The sequence below is a fragment of the Myotis davidii genome, unplaced genomic scaffold, assembly GCF_000327345.1.
Source record: "Myotis davidii unplaced genomic scaffold, ASM32734v1 scaffold935, whole genome shotgun sequence".
NCBI classification, from domain to species: Eukaryota; Metazoa; Chordata; class Mammalia; order Chiroptera; family Vespertilionidae; genus Myotis; species Myotis davidii.
The window spans coordinates 582,868-588,733 of NW_006286974.1; the positions used below are offsets into that span (position 1 = coordinate 582,868).

General features: G+C 59.4%; 1 protein-coding gene across 1 annotated transcript in view; it reads right to left on the reverse strand.

Annotated features, from left to right (window-relative positions):
* The window catches only part of BCAS4 (breast carcinoma amplified sequence 4), a 41,143-nt gene that overhangs the window by 839 nt on the left and 34,438 nt on the right, over positions 1-5,866 (reverse strand). The gene's annotated exons all lie outside the window — the stretch shown is intronic.

The following is a 5,866-nucleotide window of genomic DNA, read 5'->3' on the forward strand; positions in this document are numbered from 1 at the left end:
GACAGCTCGGCAGGGTCCCCGGGAGCCTGGGCAGGGCCTGCCGCTTCAGGACTGGGACGGGCTACCGGGGACCCATCTGTGCTCCTGAGTGTGTGCCACATGCGTTAGTTTTTGTTTTTTCAATCGAACCATTTTAGGAAGCACTTATTTCTGGGTGGATGTTGCTGCAGGGGGGATGGGAAGGGGGTTTCCATCAGGCGCCCTCCCCAAGCTCTGTCTAGTGGCAGACGCTCCAGGCTACACCTGCATCTGAGGAAAGTCCAGCTTTACCCAGGATCCCCTCAAAACTCAGATGCACGGGGAGTCTCCTGGGAGGGTTAGGAAGGACCATGTCGGACCCGCCCTGAGTCTGATGTCACTGGTCGGTGGTGTGGCCTGGACACGGGACCTTCAGAGCTCCCAGGGCTGATCCCAGGGAGTGACAGCTGAGGATCGGCCAGGCTGCGGAGGGCTGCTCCGGTAGGGGGATGGGCAGGGTGTAGGGGGAGGAGGCGGATTCTGGTGTCTGAGCCCAGGGCCCGAGCTCTCCCCACACCCAGCCCTCTCAATTGCATCAAAGGATTTCCAATAAGGCAGCACGTGGCCAGGTGTCTAGGAGCACAAACCTCCGTGCCGTCCCCACAGCTGACAATCAGCACTTCACCTTGGCCACGGGCCAGCCTCACAAAAGGACAATAGAATATTCCACGCACTCAGCGTCGGCCAGCCCACCCTGGCTCAGCCCTCTCGGAGGCTACGAGGGACACAGGCCTTTGCCACCTGTGCCCCTGCTCCCAGCACCTCCCTGGGCTGCATCCACCCCCCCTCTCCCCCACAGATGGGGACCAAGCCCTTCAATAGCTCCTCGGCCAGACACAACTGAGAACTCACACCAGGGTGATGCGGCGAGGCGAGAGGAGAGCCCACAGCTTTAGGGTATCTTCACCCCGTTCCTCCCGAGAACTGGCCCCCGCCCAGTGCCATCTAGAGAACACTCCAAAGTCCATTCTGTGATCCTGAAAGACAGGCCTAGGGCCCAGGCAAGAGTAGGGGCCCCTGGGAGTCCCCACAGGCCTGTGCACAGGCCAGGTCACAGCCAGGGTCCCGGCCCCACTGTGCGGCCCCTCCTGGGGCTGCTGGGCCTTATCCCGATGCCCTGTTCTTTCTGAAATGGTTCTACCGCACAGACGGGGCTTTTGCCTCCTCTCTCAAGGGGACAGACTCCCCAAAAAGGAGGAAAATCCATCTCATTATGAAGGAACCACGAAGTGCTCAGAAGAGACTTTTAGCAGCTTTAGATGTCATGGTGTCTCTAGATCCAGCGAGATCTGATGTAAGAAATGGTCCTGCCTCCTGATGGAGGGAAACGTCATCCCTGCTTCGGAAAGCAAGGAAAGGGGGTGCAGGGAGGTGGGCCCCGCCAGATGGCCCATGGTTATGAGAGAGCTGCTGCGTGTGCTCAGAAAAGGAAGTTCCCACGAGGAACCCACAGGGCTCCTGAGAACAAGCCTTGTCTAAAGGGCCCCCAGCCTGCAGGACCAGAAGGAAGGCTGTGGAGCTGGCGGCTCCATCCCGGCCCTGGAGCAAGCCCCTGGCAACCCCGTAGGGCACCGGGGGAATGTGGGCAAGTGACTCAGCCGGCTGGAGTGTGGGACTGACTGCTGCCAGAGCAGGTGGCCTGTGATGAGCCAGGGGCTCGGAATGCGGCCTCCTCAGCTCCAAGTGCTGCTCTAGCCGGTGGGTGGGCGTGGCGAGGGCGTGTGCCCGTCCAGCCTCCACTCCCCATTCTGGTGTGGATGGGCATCTTGACTTTCCTGCTTTCACTTGTGCCAGCCCCCAGCCCACCCTACAGCGAAAGGAAGGGTGAGAGGAGGCCGGACCTCCCCCAGCAGGGATGAGGGGTGATCACATGACCCACGCTGGGCCAATGAGAAGCAGCTGTGGGACTCTGGCTATTGGGACAGGGATGTCCCCAACGCCACCCAGGTTCCTGTGAGGTTGGGTCCCAAGCCTGAGGGCCACTTCTTATTTGTTGTTGTTATTGTTGTTGATCCTCACTCGAGGATATTTCCCCATTGACTTTTAGAGAGAATAGAAGGGAGAGGGAGAGACAGAGAGAGAAACATCGATGTGAGACACATTGATTAGTTTCCTCCTGCATGCACCCCGACCAAGGCTGGGGATCCAGCCTGCAACCCAGGTACATGCCCTGGACTGAAATCAAACTCAGGACCCTTCAGTCCACAGGCCAACACCCTATCCACTGAGCCAAACTGGCTAGGGCCTGAGGCCACTTCTGCCACCACCGGGGTGCCTGCCAAGGAAGCTGAGTTGGAGACAGAGCAAGACAGAGGCCTGGCAATATCGTCTGAGCACCTGAATCCTATTTTGCTAGATGCTAGAGTCACCCTGGACCCTGTTCCTGAGCCAGGACTTCTTGCTGAAGCCAAGCTGGCCTGGGCTGCTGTCATTTGCAACCAAGAGTCCTGCTTAAAACAAATACTAAGCCCAGAGTGGTGCCAGCAAGCGCCTGGAAACCAGTTCTCGACTCAGCAGGTGAGGGCCCATCTGTGAGGCTGAAAATAGCCCAGTACCCCAGATGCTGTCGGGGAAATAGGCCCGCCCCCGAGGCAGGGCCCCAGCACAGGCACCCCAGATGCTGTCGGGGGAGCAGGCCAGGCCCCAGCACAGGCACCCCAGATGCTGTGCAAACCCAGCCCTGTCACTCCCATTTTCTCTTCATTCTCACGGCAACCTGCGATGAGTCATTCCCGTCTCAGGCCACAGGAGCCTCCAGCTGGGGTCCGCTCAGGCCGATGCAGCTCCAAGCCCAGCCCCCACCTATCACCCCTCCTGGCACGGCTTCAACTCCATGAGGACAGAGCAGCAAACCCAAACCCTTGAGAATCTCCCAGGGGCCTTTGGAGATCTCCACCTCCCACCCTCCACCTACAGAGCCCCTCCCCTCTGGGGTGGCCAGATGAGCAAGGACGGGTGCCCCACTCAGGCTCATGCCCAAGCCTGCAGGCGGGAGTGACCCACCTGCTCCGACAGGATGGGAGACAGGAGACCAGCCATGCAGGCCCCGGGCTCAGCCACACATCCGACCTCCCAGCTACCCAAGTGCCCTCCCCCAGCACAGAGCCCGCCTGCCACCCTCTGCAGGAGGGATCTCGGGGGCACGGAGCCTGGCATGCCCCGGGGTCTCCCCACACACCCCACCTTCTTCACTTCCACCCTGCGCACCTGAGGCACATGCGCTTGTGGTTTTTAAACGTTTTCCATGACACCAGACTGCCGGCTTCTCTTGGAAAATGGCATGAACTAGTTGCTCTGGCCCACAGCCCCTTGTGGCACCAGGGCCGAGCTGAGGAGTGCTGTCCTCTGGGCCACACGCCCCCAGGCCACCTCACCATCGCCTGCCCCCCTGCTCCCGCAGATGCTCAGAGCCGCACCCTGGCCATCTGCACCCCAAGCAGCTCCTTTCCTGACCAAGCCCCCACATGGCTGTTGCATCATGTGTTCCAGAAACGCTGCAGCCCCTTGTGAGCCCCCCCCCACCCCTGCCTCTCAGGAAGCCCCCCTGCATAGCCCTGATCCTGGCTGCTTTCTGCACAGGCCACAGTCAGCAAACCAGTCCTGCAAAGGGCCAGACAGTAAACATTTCAACCTTTGCAAGCTGCAAAGTCTCTGTCAAACTACTTGACTCTGCCATGTAGCACAAAAGCAAATGAATGGCATGGCTGGGTGTCAGTAAAACTTTATTGACAAAGACGGTGGTGGGCCAGATTGGTCCTCAGGCCATAGTTTGCCCCTGAATGTAAATCTTTCTTCCTAAATGGAACAAGAACAAACCCTCCCCTGTATCTCCCATGCAGTGGGCACTGAGGACCGGGTCAGCAGACACGAGCTGCAGGATTCGGGGCCAGGCGCCTTGCTGCCTGTCCCCAGGCCTGGGTGTCATTGGCCATCACTGCAGCCCCAGCCTGTCCTGACACAACCAGCATCCTCCACCCCCAACTAAGCAGCCACACTGCTGTCCCACTCACGGGCCAGTTCTGAGGTGCCACAGGCAGCCCCAGGGGGTCTGAGGCCCCAGGCCGACCATGGGCAGGGGCTCCAGTACCCAGAGGCCCACCATCATCCCCCAGGGCCCTGGAGAGGCCTCTCCCATTGAGCAAACAATGGCTACACCTGCTGTCCCCAGGTCCCAGACGTGGTCTCAGCCCTCACAGCACCCGCTCCCGCGAGACAGGGATTTCTCACCCTCGTGAGCATCGCTTTCCTCTCTGTGAAATGGGGTCACGCCATCCATTCCACGGGGTCCTGCCTGGAGCACACAGCAGTGCTGGAGGTCTGGCAGCCACTTCGGGACCACGAGGACACAGGCCACATGTCGGGAACGGCAAAGCGGCAGCCAGGAGAAGCCCAGGTGCCTGACCGCTTCCATGAGAGGATCCACGAGCTCACTGGCCACCCGTGACTTCCTGCCACGCGAGGAAAACACACACAGCCTATTGGTTAAACTGCTTCAGTCCAGTTCTCACCCAGAGACACACAGACCCACTGACACGGCTGCTCCTGTTCTCGTCGCCACTCCAGTTAAGAGAGAGCTGCCCACAGTCAGGACTGAAGCTCGCATCGCTTAGATAACAACATGTAATGATCGCCAAAGGAAGTCAAATCTGCTAGATGTAAGAGCAAACAGACAGGAGGAGGAGATGGAAATCTCAGAATAATTCCAAAAGATACAAAATAATTCCCAGTAACTGATGTGTGTATCACCCCCTCCAAGAGCTGCAGCTTCCCCGCCCCCTGGATGGGGGCTGCCCTGGGTGACTGGCTCCCATGTGGACTATGGGAAGGTGTGTGAGTGGGAAGAGGCCTGGCCAGCCCCCCCTACCCCCCCCCTGCCCGCGCCAGGTGTCAGGCCTTCATCTGTGCCATGTCCTGTCGGCAGCGTGTCCCCCTGGTATTATGTGATGAGGACACGTCACCTCCATGATGTTCCTCCCCAAACCTGCAGCCCAGTCTAACCACGAGAAAAACACCAGGTCAGCTCATGGAGGGACACTGTGCAAAACACCGAGCCATTCTTCCCCCCAACTGTCAGGGTCGTCAAACCCAGGCCAGCCTGAGAAGCTGCCACAGACCAGAGGGGCTGGGGGACACGGTGACCAAATACAATCCGCTGGTATCCTGGACGTTAGAAGAACCAGTGGCGTCTGAAGGAACCGTGGACGTGCTGGTCGTGAACAGCAGCGTGTCAGGTGCACAGTGCACACCCAATGAGATGTGGATGTCGACGGGGGAGCTGGCATGGGGCCCATGGGGACTCTCTGCATCGTTGTATCTAGTGACTCTGATTCTAAAATGAACACATTCATTTGCGGGGGAGGAGCGAAGAGAAGCAGCAGCTCCGGGGTCTGACCTCCCCGTTCAACCACACAACAACGGGGAGGGAAGGACAAGCAGGGCCAGGCCCGTGCATCCTCAGCCACTGAGACGCAGGCCCATAATCCCCTGTCGTAGAAGAGGAAACTGAGGCTCAGAGAGGCACTTGCCCACGACTGCCCAGCTGGGAACTGGCAGAGCTGAATGGGAACCCAGGCCCACCCGACCCCAGGACCTGCACTGGCCCAGCACAGAGCCAGGACGAGGTGACCCCGGGGCTGAGTTCATCCGGGACCCTGAGGGGTCCCCCTCCCAGCATCCTCAGAGGTCAAATAGTGGCCTTTGGTTAGCATCTGGCCCACAGACAGGGTTGGGCTCATGCAAATTTAACCATGAGTGAGCTGCCAACAGGGAGGAACTGGGATGTTTCAATTAAGTATCGAGTTCCTATGTCTCTTGAACAACAGAGCTCCCCGGCCACACGGCCGCATTC